This window comes from Vipera berus (genome assembly GCF_964194415.1).
Source record: "Vipera berus genome assembly, chromosome: 2".
Classification (NCBI taxonomy): domain Eukaryota; kingdom Metazoa; phylum Chordata; class Lepidosauria; order Squamata; family Viperidae; genus Vipera; species Vipera berus.
Genome location: NC_138203.1, coordinates 89,305,151 through 89,324,583, shown reverse-complemented (window position 1 = coordinate 89,324,583; position 19,433 = coordinate 89,305,151). Strand labels below are relative to the sequence as shown.

Below are 19,433 nucleotides of genomic sequence, written 5' to 3'. Positions count from 1 at the left end.
ACAAAGAAGGAACTCAACTCAGACCATCAATTCAGTCACTTTCAACACTGCAGAACACCTAACCACTTTATTAGCTCCTCTGGTTGGCAACACCACCCTTCAAATCAACAACTCACAGGACTTTGTTAGTAAGGTTTGAAAACTAAAACTGAATCTGGATGAGACATTCTTATGATGTCACTTCACTTTTCATCTGATTTCCAACAAATAAATCTGTCACAATAATGAAGAAACAACTGCTATAAGACAGAACATTAAGCAACAGAACTAACCTCAGCCCCGACCACGTAAATGCGATGCTGGACCTCTGCCTGATCACTATCTCGGAAGCTGGGAATTCGCCAGAGAAGCGAACAGATCCAGCACCGGCCGACCAAACCTCTCCGACATCTCCTCGAAGAGATCGGGATGCAGGTGCCACTCGGAGTGATCCACTGTCGACCTGCTGAGAAAGTCCGCTTGCTGATTTGACTCCCCCAAGATGTGCTCAGCCGGGAAGGATAAGAGATTGGTCTCTGCCCAAGAGCCCAACAGCTGGGCCTTGGCCATAAGGGCCCTGGAATGGGTACCCCCTTGACAGTTCACATGGACTTTTGCTGCTACATTGTCTGTGAGGACCAGGACATGTTGTCTCACCACCCTTTTGCGGAAGTGGCGTAGGGCCAGATGAATGGCTCTGAGCTCGAACCAATTTATGTTGTGCTCCAGGTCTGACTGGGACCACCAGCCCTGAGCCAACTGAGACCCTAGATATGCTCCCCAACCAAACAGGCTGCCATCCGTAGTCAGGGTGATCCAAACGGGCTCCTGGAACAATGAGCCCCTGGCTACCACAGGCGAGGTCCACCACTGGAGGGACTTTAGGGTCTGAGACGGAACCCTTACCCTTTGGTTGGAGGAACTGGTGCCCAGTCTCTGAAACGGGAGCAAAAACCATTGCAGGTCCCTGGAATGCAGTCTGGCCCATGGGACTATTCCCATGCAGGAAACCAACTTCCCTAACAGTTGGGAAAGAATGGCCAGGGTGACTACCCATTCCCTTTGGACCTGAAGGACCAGGGCTCTGATGCTGTCCTGATGTTCCTGAGATAAAGAGACCCTGCATAGTTCAGTGTCTATGACCACGCAAGTGAAGAAGTTGGGTTGAGGGAACTGTCTGGCTCTTTTGAAAGTTCACCGAGAACCTGTGGTCCTGGAATGTCTTGATAGACAAAGCCAGGTCTGATTGAGCCGCCTGGACCGATAGGGACTAGATGAGAATGTCGTCCAGATAGCACTGGATGCGTATGGGAACAGGCCTCAAATGTGTGGTCAGCGCCAAGATCTCTGTAAACACTCTTAGGGCCAATGAAAGGCTAAATGGTAAGGCTCTGTACTGGTAATGATGAGTCTTGCAGCAGAACCTGAGAAACCTCCGGTGGTCGGGAAGGATGGGAATGTGAAGGTATGCTTCCGTGAGGTCGATGGACATCAGGAAGCCTCCCCTCTTGATGCTGACCAAGATGGACTGCAGCGTTTGCATCTTGAATTTCTTGTATGCGAGAGGAGCGTTCAGCCCCTTTAGATCGAGTATTGCTCTCCATCCTCCAGACACCTTTTGAACGACGAAGAGGATGGAACAGAACCCCCTTCCTAGCTGTCCATCCAGGACTGGTTCTATGGCTCTTATTTCTAAGAGGTGCTGAATAGCCTCTGACATGAGAGCCTTCCTGACCGCATTGTTTGACAGCGGACAAGGAATGAAGCGCTCTGGGGGCTTGGACATGAATTCTAGGGACAGACCACTCCTGATTGTGTTGAGGACCCAAATGTCTGTGGTGGTGGTCTCCCATTTTTGAACAAACGTCAGTCTGCCACCAATTGGGGAGACCGCCTTGAAGTCATTTAGACCAGGGGTCTTCAAACGCGGCCCTTTTATGACTCATGGACTTCAACTCCCAGAATTCCTCAGCCAGCATGCCTGGCTGAGAAATTCTGGGAGTTGAAGTCCATGAGTCATAAAAGGGCCGAGTTTGAAGACCTCTGATTTAGACTTTCTGAAGGGACATCCCCCCATGCCTCGAAAGGGCCGCTTTGCTTGGAATTGCGACCTGGGTCTGTCTCTGGTACCCACTCGGTCGAATTGACAGTCAGACCTGGGAGGAAAGGAGCAGGAGGGCTGAGCAAACTCCGATTCTGATCCTGACCGGAAAAATTATCTGCAGGCGTATGGGGTAGGCCGTCTATCTGCCCGCCTAAGAAGACAAGACATCACCTTATGCTTGTCCTTGTTTTCCAACAAATAAGGTGGCAAGGCCTCCCCCCAAAGCTGACCACCATGGTATGGGGCAGCCGTCAAGCGCCACTTGGATTTAACATCCACTCACCAGTGTTTGAGCCACAAGAGCCTGCGAGCAGTGACATTGGAGGCTATAGCCCTAGAAGAGAATCTGGCAGCATGTAGAGACGCGTCCGCCATGTACTCCGAAGCAGCCACTAACTTATTTATTTAGTTGCATTTGTATACCGCCCTTTCCCTGAGGACTCAGGGCGGTTTACAGGGAATTAAAATCAAAACATACAAAAGTTAAAACCAGTTAAAAAGTATTAAATTCACCCTGTACACTAAAAACCCCAATTAAGATTTTCTCCTCAGCCTGGGCCCGAGAGCTCAAAGAGCCAGGTCTTCAGGCCCCGGCGGAATGATCGGAGGTCGGGAGCAGTCCTCAGCTCCACCGGCAGCTGGTTCCAGAGGGCAGGTGCTCCCACTGAGAAGGCCCTATCCCTGGGTATCACCCGCCGGCAATCTCTCACCGGCGGAACCCTGAGCAGACCCTCCCTGTGGGAGCGCACTGGGCGAAGGGCGTTTGATGCCGGCAGCAGGTGTTCCCTCAAATAACCCGGACCCAGGCCATGTAGGGCTTTATAGGTAATAACCAGCACCTTGAATTTCACCCGGAGGGCAACCGGAAGCCAATGCAGCTCGCGGAGTAGAGGTGTTACATGGGAGTATCGGGAAACCCCCATTACAACTCGCGCGGCTGCATTCTGCACCAGTTGAAGCCTCCGAGTGGTCTTCAAGGGCAGCCCCATGTAGAGAGCGTTACAGTAGTCCAAACGGGAGGTCACAAGCGCATGAGTGACTGTGCGTAGGGCGTCTCGGTCCAGATAGGGACGCAACTGGCGCACCAGGCGAACCTGTGCAAAAGCCCCCCTGGTCACGGCTCCTATGTGATCTTCAAAATTGAGCCGTGAATCCAGGAGGACGCCCAAGTTGCGAGCCCTATCAACGGGGGGTAACACCTCACCCCCCATCATTAGAGGTGGAATAACTTGGTTAACCCGAGACGCCGATATGCACAGCCACTCAGTCTTGGCGGGATTGAGACGAAGCCTGTTTCTCCCCATCCAGACCTGAACCGCCTCCAGGCACCGGGACATCACGGAGAGGGCATCACTGGGTTGGTTCGGGGTGGAAAGAAAAAGTTGGGTATCATCAGCGTACTGGTGATACCCCACCCCAAAACCACGAATGATCTCGCCCAGAGGCTTCATATAGATGTTGAACAGGAGAGGCGAGAGAACCGACCCCTGAGGGACTCCACAAATGAGAGACCTCGGGGCGGATCTCTGCCCTCCTGTCAACACCGACTGCGAGCGGCCCTGGAGGTAGGAGGAGAACCACCGTAGAACGGTGCCTCCCACTCCCAACCCCCTGAGACGCCGCAGCAGGATACCATGGTCGATGGTATCGAAAGCCGCTGAGAGATCTAATAGGACCAGGACAGAGGAGCAACCCCTGTCCCTAGCCCTCCAGAGATCATTCACCAGCGCGACCAATGCCGTCTCCGTGCTGTGTCCGGGCCTGAAGCCCGATTGGTACGGGTCCAGATAATCAGTTTCCTCCAGGAACAGAGGGAGCTGATGCGCCACCACACTCTCAACAACCTTCGCCAGAAAGCGAAGGTTGGAGACTGGACGATAGTTGTTTAAAACAGCCGGGTCCAAAGCAGGCTTCTTGAGGAGGGGTCTCACCACCGCCTCCTTCAAGGCGGCAGGGAAGACACCCTCCTTCAAAGAAGCAGTTATTACTGCATGGAACCAGCCTCGTGTTCCCTCCCGAGCCGCATAAGCTAGCCAGGAGGGGCACGGATCCAACAAACAGGTGGTGGAGCTCAGTCTCCCCATGATCCTGTCCACATCATCAGGGGAAACAGGGTCGAACTCAGTCCAGATAACATGCTCAAGACCGCCTGATTCCTCCACATCAGACTCTGCCCAGTCAGAGTCCAAGCCGGTCCGGATCCGAGCGATTTTGTCCGTCAGATGATGACTGAACTCCTCGGCTCGTCCCTGCAAGGGATCCTCCCTCACCTCCTGGTTAAGGAGGGAGCGAGTCACCCTAAACAGGGCGGCCGGGTGATTATCTGCGGACGCGACAAGGGCGGCAAAGTAGTTAGACTTCGCCGTCCTTATCGCCGCAAGATAAGACCTTATAAAGGTTCTTAGCTGCAATCGGTCGGATTCGGATCGGCTGGATCTCCAACCGCTCTCTAGACCTCGTCTCTGACGCTTCATCTCCCGGAGCTCCACAGAGAACCATGGAGCCCAGCGGGATCTGCGCCGAGTCAGAGGTCGCATGGGTACAACATAGTCGAGCGCCCTGGTGGCAGCCGTTTCCCAGGCCTCCACCAGAGCATCGACTGGGCTGTGGGTAAGGGTGATAGGTATCGGCCCAAGCGCCCTCTGGAACCGGTCCGGGTCCATTAGGCGCCTGGGGCGGAACCACCTGGTCGGTTCCGCTGCCCAGCGGCGGGGGATGGCATGACGGAAAACCAGCCTCAGGAGGTGATGATATGACCATGACAGAGGGGTGATGGACGGAGAACCCCCTCCCAGATCATCCAACCACTGTCCAGACAGGAACACCAGGTCGAGAGTATGATCCCCCTCGTGAGTAGGGCCCTCAATAACCTGGGTCAGGCCCATGGCTGTCATGGAAGCCATGAACTCCCGAGCTAACTCCGACGACCCCCCCAGTGATGGCAGGTTGAAGTCACCCAGGACTATAAGCCTGGGGAACTCCACCGCCAACCCTGAGAGGGTGTCGAGCAGCTCAGGCAGGGCTGTTGCCACACAGCTGGGCGCCAGGTATGTGAGCAACAAGCCCAACTGAACCCGAGGACCACATCTCAAGAGGAGGGATTCACTCCCGGCCATCTGGACAATGGTGGCCTCCCGGGGACACAAAGTCTCCCGAATAACCACTGCCACCCCACCACCCCTGCCCTGAGCCCGTGGCTGGTGCAGCACCCGGAAACCTGGCGGGCATAACTCGGTGAGAGGCACCCCTCCCTCCGAACCCAACCAAGTTTCCGTGATGCACGCTAGATCCGCACTTGGCTAAGTCCTAGTGCATTCGGACTTCCTCCGGGGGTACTCTGAAGTTGGCAGAGCCAGAGAAGGGAGGTTTTGGCAAAGAAGGAGGTGGATGTGGCCGCCCTTACCACCCATGCTGAGGCCTGATGGGTCCTTTGGAAGGAAAGTTCAGATTTTCTGTCCTCCGCCTTCAAGGTCTCAGCCATATCACCGGACACCGTGGAGGAGGAGAAGAGTGGAGTCAGAGGTTCATCCACAGAAGGAACCTCTAGCACTTCCGACAAGGCTGGGTCAACATTAACAAGCTTCTTGTCCGTCCCCCCTGGTGAGGGAAAAGTGCCAGATGTTCCCCATTGCTTCTGCACCATGTTGAGGAAGAGAGGGGGACAGGGGATGTGACGCTCATTGACCACAGGCTCTGAAAATACTGGCCTTGTGTCTTGGCTGGTGGACAGACCAGGTTGGGGAACCTGGTCAGGACCACTGTTAACAGTAGCGCTGGCCTTATGAAGCAGAGATTTGAAGAGCGCTGGATTGAATAGACCAACAAAAGGAGGAGGGTCCAGAGTAAGATCCTCATCCTCTGAGAGCGGCATTTCCATCGGGTTGTACTCCTCAGAAAAAGATACTCTGCTGCGAGGAGAGAAATGGGATCAGAATATTCTGGTGCTCTCAACTGGGAGAGATAAGGTGGGGTCATTGAGGTTACCGATTTGGGTGCATACCCTTGTTAACGTTGTAAGGCCAATCCCCAGGTGATTGCCTGGGAGATCAGAGCCTGTAACTGCTCTGGTGGCCACACTCCCTGTGCCTCTGAGGGCCGAAGACCGGCTGCTGTGGGCATAAAGGTGGCCTTGGGCCTGGACTGCATTGCTCTGGGGACTGGAGGCATCAGTCGGATACCTGGTCCCTGGGTAAAGGGAACCATCTCCTCTTGGTCAACCCTGGGAATAAAGTGTTGGTCATCATCCCCCTCCAGAGACCAAACCCTCTCAGTAGACGAGGGAGGAGGAGCAAGCTGTGGCCCAAATACCGATTCCTCTGCCAGAGGAGAGGAGACCTGTTCAGTGCCCATCATGCCCTGTTTCTGAGCCTTGGAAAACTGTCTTTCTAAGGCCTGGTGCCTCCTGCTGGCCTCTTTCTCTGCCGCTTTGGAGGGTCTTTTGCCAGAAATGGTCCTGGCTTTGGCCTTGAGTTTTCCAGAGGCCTCCAGTTTGGAGGACTTGTGCTTTGATTTTCCAGGAGTGTTGGGGGCACCGTGTGAGGACTGAGGAGCGGTGTTGTCTGCCATCACTATGGGAGATATCTCAGTGGTATGCTGAGAGGGATCTCAAACAGAGGAGCAGAGTAATGATCTGAAGCTGTGTGCCACCCCACAGGGAGCAACAAGTACTCTAAGGCAATGGTGGCAGCAGGACTAACTTAATGGACACTGTCACACCTGCAATGGTCCTGATGGCCTTAATATCAGTTGAAAACCCCTTGGAGCACAGGCCAAGTCAACTGTGGTGGTAAGATCACCTCAGTGATAACAGCCAGCTCACTAGTCCTAGTTGGTGGCGGCAAGGCCAAGAATGGCATGGCCAGCACACTTCTTCTGCTGGAATGTACAATGATACAGCTAGGTTGAGGCCTAGAGCTACAGTTGGAGCCTCGTCTACTTGACCATCCGCTTTGAAAGGTTTTGGGGCAAGGCAAACAATGAGTGGCTTGATGTTGTTGAGCCAGCACAAAAACTGAGAGCACCAAAAAAATCTGAACTCAGAGCCCTCTGAAATAGTTGGGAGAGGAGAAGCCTAAAAAGGACCCCTGCATCTGACCAGAGCCTCAGGGACCAACTTCCCTGAGCTGGAAAGCAAGGTAAACCTTTGAATTCTGTGGTTTTGGGGGAACTTGAAATCCACCACCCCCTCTCCTGATGCTGGCAAAGACACGCCTTGGCAAGCCTTTTCAAGGCAAAATAATGCGATAGCGGCACCCAAAATGGCAGCCGCTACTGACAATCATGAAAGCCGCTACTGACAATCAGCCCTTCCCCCTTAAGTCAGGGGAGAAGGAAAGCAGTTCTAAGTGACTTCGCATGCCTTTGATACTACCAGCATGCTTACAAAGGCACCGGAGGGGAAAAGGAGAATCCATGAAGGAGGGGGAAAAACACCATACAACCTGCTCAATTACTCAGAAGAACCTGGGAGCCAAAATTGCCACATCTTTTCTGGGCACAGACTAAGTCGTGACTGGGAGGTGTCCTGGCCCAGGAGAGGTGTGGCAAGTTTGACTGACTTAGTCTAACTGGGGAGGAAGACAGAGTTAACCCATTTGTGGCTTCCGGTTCCGGACTTTTGGTGCTCCCAGATGTGCAAGGGAATCGCTCCTCCTGTCGCCTGGATTTCTTCATGGGGGGGGCCCTGTAAAGGGGTAGAAAGTCACCCTGGAGGGGCGATGAGTGGGGGAGAGGTCTCTCCAGTCGGCGGTAGAAGGGTGACAGCCCTCCCGTCGGCTTGGAGCTACTCTCCAAACTGAAGAAGAAAGGATTGGCCACTCCCATGGCCCATCATTTAGCCCAGGGGTCAGCAACCCGAAACAACAAAAGAGCCACTCGGAACCGGTTCCGTCATACACACAAAAAAGTGGGAGCTGCAAATTGTGTGCGCGCATGTGGGCACGCACGCGCAGAAGCAAAAAATACACCACCCACTACGCCCGCACCGCATCCTGAGCTGCACGCACCTGACGCTGCCCAGTGCCGCCAGCTTACGCGGGGGGAGAGACGGACTCGCAGGCAACGGGCACTGGGTTGCGCCGGTGCCTTCAGCCCGGGCACCGCCGGAGCCACCCAAGCGCCCTCCCCCTCTCCCGGGACCTCCAAAACTCTGCGTTTGATGAATGCAGCAGCTCTTCAAATGTGGAGGTGGAGGTTTGGGGAGCTGCGCAGCTCTCCAAACCGCCGCCGCCCCATTTGCAGAGCTGCTGCATTCTTCCGCGTTTGAAAGAAACACGGACGAACGCAGCAGCTGTGCAAAGAGGACGGTAGCAGTTTGGAGAGTGCGTGCGCACCTCTCCAAACTGCTGCCGTCCCATTTGGAGACCTGCCGCGTTCGTTCATGTTTGACGAGCGCGGCAGACCTCCGAACAGGATGGTGGCGGTTTGGAGAGGTGCGTGTGCACCTCTCCAAACTGCTGCCGTCCCGTTCGGAGACCTGCCGCGCTCGTCAAACATGGACAAACGCGGCAGCTGTGTAAACGGGACGGTGGCAGTTTGGAGAGGTGCGCGTGCACTCTCCAAACTGCCGCCGCCCGTTGGGAGACCTGCCACGCTCGTCAAACATGGACGAATGCGGCAGCTGTGCAAACAGGATGGTGGCGGTTTGGAGAGGTGCGTGTGCACCTCTCCAAACTGCTGCCGTCCCGTTGGGAGACCTGCCACGCTCGTCAAACATGGACAAACGCGGCAGCTGTGTAAACGGGACGGTGGCAGTTTGGAGAGGTGCGCGTGCACTCTCCAAACTGCCGCCGCCCGTTGGGAGACCTGCCACGCTCGTCAAACATGGACGAATGCGGCAGCTGTGCAAACGGGACGGCGGCGGTTTGGAGAGTGCGCGTGCACCTCTCCAAACCGCTGCCATCCCGTTCGGAGACCTGCCGCGCTTGTCAAACATGGACGAACGTGGCAGCTGTGCAAACGGGACGGTGGCAGTTTGGAGAGGTGCGTGTGCACTCTCCAAACCGCCCCCGCCCGTTGGGAGACCTGCCGCGCTCGTCAAACATGGACGAACGCGGCAGCTGTGCAAACGGGCCGCAGCAGCTTTCCCAACGAGCGGCACCACTGCCCGTTCGGGCGGAGGTGCGCGCGCACCTCTCCAAAGGTTTGGAGAGGTGCACGCGCACCTCCACCCGTTTGGAGAGGTGCGCGCGCACCTCTTAGAACGGGCAGTGGCGCCGCTCATTGGGAAAGCTGCTGCGGCCCGTTTGCAGGCTGCCGCCTTCCTCTGAAGGTGGCAGCCTGCAAACGGGCCGCAGCAGCTTTCCCAACGAGCGGTGCCACTGCCCGTTCGGGCAGAGGTGCGCACGCACCTCTCCAAAGGTTTGGAGAGGTGCGCACGCACCTCCGCCCGTTTGGAGAGGTGCGCGAGCACCTCTCCAAACGGGCGGTGCCACTCTCCATTTGGAGAGGTGCGCGCGCACCACTGCCCGTTCGAAGAGGTGCGCGCGCATCAGGCGACTGGGAGCCGCAGGAGACAGCTCAAAGAGCCGCATGCGGCTCCAGAGCCGCGGGTTGCCGACCCGTGATTTAGCCATTTCCTGCCAAAGCCAAAAGCACAACAAAGCACTCAAAAGCACTTGAAAACTGGGTGAGAATTGCCTTCTTGTTTTCCTAATTGTCTACTTTCCCTGCCAAAAGCTTCTCAAATTTACTTCCCCCTGGGAGGAGAGAGGAAAGGGATTTCTTTTCCCCATCCTCCTTAAGAGCGGCCTTTGTCTACATTGGGAGAAAAAAGAAAAAGCCTTGTATTAAATTATACTGATTTATTGGATTTGCTGCCTTTCTACTTTTGGTCCAAAGTTCCTATATTTACAGAAATGGACTATTCTACTTATTAATCTAAAAAAGGGGACAAAAAAAAGAAATAAATAAAAAGATACTGTCTGAAAAGGTTTTGAATTACTCTGGGGATATCTACTGAATACTATTGGCAAACAAGCTTGCTTACATTTTGGACTGACCTTGGCATTAAGATAAAAACCTGAAACAGCTGGAGATGAATTTGGCTCAGACTTGTGGAGGTGGACTCTTACTGATTTTTGTTTGAAAAATAGCCTCCACCAAGGACTATTTATAATTATTACAAAATGGAGAAGGATCAGCCACAAACCTCGCTTGACTATAACCTTATACTTGAAACAATCTAGAGAGTCACTGAAATGTCTATCTCCAGATTTAATAATTTACATGCCAACCTTAAGTCACAAATTGAAACCCAGACTGCAACTAAAGAATTTACACTTCAGAATATAACAAAATTGGAAGATATTACTATTGAGACAGAGGAATATAAGCAACAACTATCCAAAGAACCAACAACTTTAAAAGTACAAGGAACTATCACTATGGCAAATAACCTTAAGGACCAACAACATACTATGGGAAAACCTAATGTGCAAGATAGTGATGTTAACACAGAGGACGTGGAAGATCAACAAAGACAGTTTCCTGAAAGCCTGGATAGCCAAGCATTAATTACAAAATTGGATAAGACTCTCTATTTAAAGCAGATGAACCCAGACTGAAGAGGAATCCAGACTGAACTGAAGATAAAGTTTTTAGAGCAAATACAGAGACTAGAACTAACAGGGCAACAACAGAATGATTACAAATGGTTTGGGTTTTGTGGACCACTGATGGCTAGATGGCCTCCTTTGATTCAAATAACATGTATTGGAGAGAAGGGAGACCTATCTGGCAATTCAAAGGCCTTGAAAACCTGATTGGCAAAAAGAGAAAAAGCCAGTGTTAGATTTAAAAAGTGAGTTCTTAGAGAACCATTAAAGGTTATCCTTTTAGTAATCAGTGACCTATCAGGATCTAAAATAGAAAATGTTTATGAGATAGAACTAGAATGTGTTGATGTATCTATTAGGCTTATTTTGGACATTATAATTTGTGCACTGATGTAATGGAAATTTGGTTTATAGATCCCACGTTTGATGTTAAAAGACATTTGATTATTCTATTTAAGAATTAAGAATTAGCTAAAATTTAAAACAGAATCTGGTTGTGTATAAATAATTGTAGATTGATAAACATAGGCTGTGGTCCTGTCAGTAACGTGTGATGTATTAGGATGTGAAACAGACAATGTTTATTAGGTAGAACATAGCTACTCAGCCACTTTGTACATGTTAGATGCTATAGTTTTTGCTGTAATGAAATAAGGGAAATTTGGGTTGTGAATATTATTTTAGGATGTTAAAGGCTAAATTTGAATAATATAATTAAAATTAAAATTAGGTAAACTTTAATAACAGGACATAGATATATCTCAATGAAATTGAATTGACAAATTTTTCAACTGACCATGCTATTTCTAGAAATTTATTAGTTTAAACTGGTTGTATGAAATGTTAAGGGAAATTGAGAAGGATGTTTTGATAATGTAACCTGAATTATGTACTGAAACTCTGTTACTGAATCTTTGATTACCCAGTCATCATGATGCTTTCTAAATATGCAGATTGTAACTGAAAAACCAATAAAATTTGTTTTTTTTTTTAAAAAAAGAGTTAACCCATTTAGGGTTTTTCCATCATGCTGGAGAACAGAGAAAACATTACTTCTTTTTCACAGAGAGTAGAATACAAAGTTACATCAGAGACACATATATGTAAAGTTGAAAGGTATATAACCAGATTTAACCACAATAAAATTCCATTTGATGTGCTAAGAGGCTCTTTTATAAGCTTCTATACAACTTAGCTTTTGATTATTAATCTTCCCATAACAGGAAAGATTCCACTACTGAGTAATATTTTAACTTAATTTCATATACAGTATGAATCATCTGCTCAACGGAAAAAAGTATTGAAAATAATGCCTTAAAGCAGCGGCCCCAACTTTTTGGGCACCAGGGACTGGTTCCGTGGAGAGAGATTTTTTCGTGGACCAGAGGGGGATGGGGCTTCACTTCTTTGCATGACCCAGTTTCTGGCATACCACAGACCGTTGCCAGTCCGTAGACTGGGAATTGGGGACCCCTGCCTTAAAGTATCATTCAATTTATTGTGCTACATTATTGAAAAACATAATTTAAAACTTGTGTAGTTACATTCAGTTAAAATAAAATACCAAGCAAGAGGAAAATGAACTTCTAAGTTAATCATTACTAAATACTTCATAGTCTCAACATTGTTAAGTAGAAAAACTGGAAGTTTGAGCGGTATGATTTTCTTTAATCCTGCTTGCTATCCAATCAAAATATTTATGCGCTTTAAAAACACTTACAAGGTAGCTTAGAATCAAATTGTTTAAACTATGCACACTTTTTTCCCATATCATACAGATGGCTACTAACACAAGACAGATTAAGCTTTATACTGCTACAATATCATGAGATTCTAACAGCTTCACCATGAAGATAAGATCAAACTAATGTAACCAACATATTTTATCACATGCTAAAATAAGTATAAAAACATCCAGCAGCTTTGGAAATAATTGCAAACTCTGATAAGACTTTCTCTTTTTACAAGCTAAATACTTCACTTTTGCTTGCCACATATGGAGAAATGTTTCCAAAAAGACTTAAGATTCAGAGATGAATAAGATTCCAGAGATATATGTACAGACATATGTTCAGACAGCTTTGGCTTAAGCCATTTACTGTACAGTTTTAAATATTAAACACAACCTTGTGAAATGAGCCTGGAAATTAGGCTAGGAATCAAGGTAATTATGATAGGAAGATGAAATTCCAATAATAGTCTTGTACTTTATTTTGAACCAATTGCAATTTCCAAATAGCCTTTAAAAGTCAATCTCATTTATTACATTCTTAAAGACTTCCAAAGTGTGACAGACCAGCAATCTTCATGTTGATGTGGTTGCAGCTGAAATATCAGTTGAAAGTAATAAAAGATTTGAGCCATAGTAGTTTCAGAATCTGAATTTACAATATGATAAAAAAAATCTCCCCAAATGAAGACCATGATATTAAGAGAGTTTAAAATTTCCCAGAAACTTGAATATCAGTCAGCCAATTGAGTAATCACCTAACTATATATCCATTTTATTTTAATTAAATCTCATATTTGTTCATCCTTATCCCATCCATTACCATTTCCAAGCCTTGACTTCCACTGCCCTGATTGCATCTGCTAGGCAAAAAAACAACAACCTTGATATCAGTTCTTTTGGATACCAATATTTATTTTTATTTCTACACATATGCACATCTTCCTTTCTCCCTTCCTCCCTCACTCCCTTCGTCCCTCCCACTCTCAAAGAGCTGATTGCCATATTTAAAGCTCTACATGGCTCCAGACTGGATTCTCTGTAGCAGGGGTCCCCAACCCCCAGTCCGTGAACCAGTGCTGGGCCACGGCATGCTAGCAACCAGCCCACACAAACAAGGAAAGCCCCATCCACAGGATGCAGACAGCACACAAAACCATGCCCCCTCTGGTCCGCGGAAAAACTTCTCTCCACGGAACCGGTCCCTGGTGCCCAAAAGGTTGGGGACCTCTGCTCTATAGGACTCTATAGGATTGCCTTGGGTCCACTGCCTCTGGGTCTCACCTACATAAGAATCTTGGTGGGGTTCTTGTCAAGTTTCTGGATTTAAGGTGAATAGGCAAAAAACTAAAATATTGTCTAAAAATATGACTACAGAACAAAAGGAAGTTTTAGGAGAATTAACTGGATTTGAAATAGTTAAAAAGACTAAATATTTGGGGGTATATCTTTCAGCTTCAAATGTGAAATTGTATAAAAATAATTATGAATTATTATGGTTAAAAATACAAAAAAGAATTAGATAGCTGGAGAAAATTACAATTGTCTTTATTGGGAAGAATTGCAGCAGTGAAAATGAATGTTTTGCCAAAATTTTTATTTTTGTTTCAAATGATTCCTATACTTAAAAAAGACTCAAATTTGGAGGAATGGCATAGAGGTATCAATAAAGAGCCTTGGTGGAGCAGTGGGCTAATGCCTCCTTAAGTAACACCAGCTGCCTGCAATTAGTGCAGGTTCACATCCCACCAGGCTCAAGGTTGACTCAGCCTTCCATCCTTCCGAGGTAGGTAAAATGAGGACCCAGATTGTTGGGAGCAATTAAGCTGACTTTGTAATAATGCCGCTGGGGTGTGTGTGAAAGCCCTAATAAGCAGGCATATATATAGAATGAAGGCTACTGCTAAGCTTGTAAGCCGCCCTGAGTCTTCGGAGAAGGGCGGGATATAAATGGAATTAAAATAAATAAATAAATAAATAAATTTATCTGGGCAGGGAAAAGACCGAGAGTTAAACTTAAGATAATGCAAGATATACGTGAAAGATGTGGTCTTAAAGTGCCCAATTTTAAATTATATTATGAGGCTGCGGCTTTATCATCAATTAGTAATTGGTTTAATTTAACAGAAGGGAGATTATTGAATATTGAGGGGTGTGATTTGTTATATGGCTGGCATGCTTATTTATTGTATGATAAAAAGGTGGATAATATTTTTAAGACACATATATTAAGGTATGCCCTGTTGCGAGTTTGGAAAAAAGATCGATATAAGTTAAGTTATAAAATACCAACTTGGGCAATACCTAAACATGCGATAGAAAATATAAATGTGGGATTTAAACATGATGTGACTACATATAAAGAAATCCTTAGACTGGAAAGGAATGTATGGCAATTAAAGCCATTTAATATTTTAAAAGAGGAAAAAATAGTACAAACTTGGTTTCAGTATGGCCAGATACAAGCTAGATGGAAAGAAGATCATAAAATTGGCATCTCGATATCAGATGTAAATTTGGTAAAACAAATTAGAGATCAAAGTCAAGCGCATATAAAAAGGATATATAATGCATTGATAGAAATAGATTCTGAAACCAAACTTGTTAAAGATTGTATGATAAAATGGGCCCAGAATATTCAAGAGCCAATTACGATGGATACTTGGGAAAAAATCTGGGTCAGAAATGTAAAATTTACACAGGCACAAAACTTAAGAACTTTTATAAAATGTTTTATAGATGGCATTTACATCTTAAAAAATTAGCATGTATGTATCCAAATTATCAGCCTAAATGTTGGAGGTGTGGTTGTGATGATGCAACGTATTATCATATATGGTGGACTTGTAAAAAGGTTAAAGCTTTTTGGATTAAAATTTGGTGGAATATGCAGAAGATATTTAAGAAAAAGATAAGGTTTTCTCCACAGTTATTTTTGTTGGGTATTATTACAGATTGTACTGTGACAGAGACTAAATTGATGTTGCATTTAATAACGGCAGCAAGACTTTTGGTATCGCAATATTGGAAGAAGGAGGAACTGCCTACTATAGAAGAATGGACTTTGAAAGTTTCAAATTTGGCAGAAATGGCAAAAATTTCAGCATATTTGAAAGAACAATCGCAACAGAGATATATATTGGAGTGGAGAAGATGGGATCGATTATATACAGAATAAATATGGGACTAAAAAGTTTCATTTTAGACTACTGTAACGCTCTCTACTTGGGGCTGCCCTTGAGATCCACTCGGAAGCTTCAACTGGTGCAAAGTGCAGCGGCACGGACACTCTTGGGAGCCTCCCGATACTCCCATACCACACCTCTCCTCCGTGCACTGCACTGGCTTCCAGTTGCCTTCCGTGTGAAGTTCAAGGTGCTAACAATGACTTACAAAGCCCTACATGGCATGGGTCCGGACTACCTACGGGAGCACCTTCTGCCAATGTCAGCACCCCACCGTCCTGTGCGCTCCCACAGAGAGGGCCTCCTCAGGGTGCCACCGCTCAAGGAATGTCGGCTGGTGGCCCCCAGGGGGAGGGCATTCTCAGTGGGTGCGCCAGCCCTCTGGAACAGCTTACCAACCGAAATCCGGATGGCCCCCGACCTCCGCACCTTCCGGCGCGAATTAAAAACTTATCTGTTCCAGCAGTCTGGCCTGGCCTGATAGCTCTAATCTGGGGTCCCAGCTTGTATTTTACTATTGTTTGTTTTCACTATTGTTCATTCTGTATGCCTACCTTATTCTGTACACCGCCCCGAGTCCCTCGGGAGAAGGGCGGTTTATAAAAACAAATAAATAAATAAATAAATAAATTAGTATAATTATTAGAATTATAAGATGTGTTATTATTTAGTTATGTTTAAAGGAGTTAAAGTGTGATAGGATTTAAAGTTTAATTATAGTTATTTAGCATATTTTAGTTTAAGTTTGTTAAAGGCAATACCCTGTATTCACCTCTGGGAAGTCGGGGGGGGGAGGGGGAGGGAGGGGAATTGGGGCTATGTTTTAAATGTACTGGATAATGTATGTTATGTTTATGTTTAAAATGAATTGTAAAACTTCAAAACTCTTTAATAATAAAAAAAAGAATCTTGGTGGGGTTCTGAAAGTGGACATTCTTGACTACTGTCCCCATGTTTTGAAATTCCATTCCCATATCCAGTCTGTTCCTTCACTCCTGGCTTTCCAGAAAGCAGCTAAAATTTGTCCCTTCCATGTAGCAGAGGAGGAGGAGGGCTTACTGTGTCTGAAAGTAGCAGGTGCATAACTTTGTCTATTGTTGATAGTTTGGATATTGCCATTAATTCAGTTTACATTGCATTTGGGTTTATTTATTTATTATTTTTCAGGGTTGCATTTTAGGACTTGTTTTTGATTGTCAGCCACTCAGATCCTTTGAGAGCAGAGGACGTACAAATAAAATAAGACAATCCCTCAGTGGTATTAGCAATCATTCCATGCACCACTTCCTGAAAATGGCTCATCAAATGAGAGCAAAGCCTGTAATTACCGGTCTTTCCTCACGCCCACTTCAGTGTACATCTAGAACAGACATGTCAAACACAAGGCCCGGGGGCCGGATGCGGCCCACGAAGTGGTTTCATGTGGCCCGCGAAGCCATCCTGGAAACAGTGAGGGAACGGCCCCCACTGCCTTGGCCCTGGCCCAGAGACCCTCCTTCTGCCAGAGACCCTCAGATCTGTCCCACTCCTGCCCAGGCCCCCATAGGCACCCTTGATGCCAACGATGTAGAGCTGGCCACACCCACCCAGTAGGCCATACGCACTCTAGCCACGCCCACCCAGTAGGCCACGCCCACCCTGGCCATACCCCCCCAGCCCCCTGAGGGCAACCGCAATGCTGATGCGGCCCTCAATGATCTAGAAGAATACCCCCTTTTCTCAAAATCATTTGGGAAAACACAACACTTGCCTCTTGTTTCAAGCACACTTTTGTCGAGTCTCCTCAATATCTCAAGAATGCCACACAACCTTCTGAACTTAGCAAACTATTCCTTCCCTGCTAGATTAATCAATGACACAAGGGCTCTGGCACAAACAACTGAAATTCAACCAAAAAAAATGGGTTCCTGACTTATGGCATTATATAAATTGTAGAATTGAAATCCAGGAAACAGAAACATGCTTACTTGATAATATTCCAACTCTACTTTTTCAAATATAATCATCCTACTCTTTTTCATTATCCTGCAGAAATCAGGAGGAAGCATTATCTCTTTTTATATGGAACAAAAGACAAAGTTGTATCCAACACACACACACACACACACACACACACACACACACACACACATACAGAAAAAAAATAGCTGAAAACACAAGGAATAACCCAGAATTAACCACAGTGAAATTCCATTTGTATTTTTTAAAAGGCTCTTTTGTAAGATTCAGAATACAGCTTAGCTTCTGAATTGTATTTATCTTCTTCCCACAGCAGTGAAAGATTCCATAATTAAGCAAGATTTTAACGTATTACTATTCATACATTACTTGCACAGCATAAAAATAATAAAAAATGAACATGCCAAAAAATATATACGACGTACGGTTAAGTTCTCTAAAGGTACCAACTTTATAAAAATATGTATATCCACATAAACAAAAAATTCTTAAATTCTATTTTTTTCAAAGATGCAGTGTAAAATTAACTATCTTAAAGAACATTAATTATGGATTTTTACAGATAAAGACTGATTGACAGAGCCCTTGGACTTTGTTTTCCTTATCAAAGAAATGAACTATGAGAAGAAGACAAGATTATGAAGACAATAGTCATATCTAGTTGCCTTTACTGGAGTTTTGCTGATAAAGATTGGTTAACATAGCATTTTGATTTTCTCTTCCTTAACTAACAGATGAGCTATGGAGAGAAAAGAGATGATGTTTTATTTAGAGACAATGATAAACTATTGTTTTTACCTCCTGGGATGAAGAGAGAAAATATTTTATTCTATACATGTGTAATACATAATACAAATGGTCCTCAAATAGTAGAAATTTTACTTTCCTAATTTTGAAGTTTTCTAAATATTAGAATGCTTATAGTTTGAAATGATTATGAATCAACTGTGTATCAAGGATTATAACATTACAATAAAAAGAAAAAAAGGAGAAAAAAAAATACTGAGAGCCAGTTTGGTATAAGAAACTGTGAGTTCTAGTCCTCGATTGGTCATGAAAGACAGCTATATGACTTTGGGCCAGTCATTCTTTGTCAGCCCAACCCACTTCACAGAGTTGTTGCTTTGAGGAAAAATAAGATGGAGGAGTACTATATACTTTTGCTACCTTGAGAGATAGAGAAAGGTTTACAAATCTAATAATAATTCTGACAAATGGATTTGCTCCTTCCTTTGTCCTCTGAATTATTCTGAAAACTGGCACCCGCAGGGAATTTATAGCAATATCAATATCGAATAGCGTTTAGATTTATATATCACCCCATCGTGCTTCACAGCATTCTTTGGGTGGTTTACAATGTCAGCATATTGTTCTCAACAATCCTCATTTTACCAGAAGAATGGAAGGCTGAGACAACTTTTGAACCCTATCAGGATCAAACTACAGCTGTAGGCACTTTGGCTGCAATATCACACTTTATCTACTGTGCCACCGGGCCCTTTTATTTATGAGCATAATTGACTTAATTTACGGCTTTATGAGTGCAGAGTACTTAACGTTACCAATTATTTCAAAATTAGAAATACCTTGTATCCTTGTATATATTAAATATGATGTGATGTTAATTATTCAAGAAGCCGATAAATAAATGAACATTCATCTCAGAAATCCAATCTACTGGCGAATCTGTAGCCCTGAAGATATTGTTAAATTATACCCTTCTGTAGTTATTCCATTTTGTTTTTGGTGCCTTCCAGTTGGTGTTTATCCCTGGTGGACTGACTGGCCAAGTCCCCCTCCGATTTTCTTTGCAAAGTTTTTCACAAATGATTTGCAATTTCCTTCTTCCTAGGACTGAGAGGGAGAAAGGGAGGATTGGCCCAAGATTGCTCAGCTGGCTTTGTGCCTAAGGAGGAACTAGA

The 19,433-nt window shown here is 46.2% G+C and overlaps 1 protein-coding gene across 2 annotated transcripts in view; it reads right to left on the bottom strand.

Moving 5' to 3' along the window:
• Nucleotides 1–19,433, bottom strand: part of UGCG (UDP-glucose ceramide glucosyltransferase) — a 55,640-nt gene that overhangs the window by 18,116 nt on the left and 18,091 nt on the right. The gene's annotated exons all lie outside the window — the stretch shown is intronic.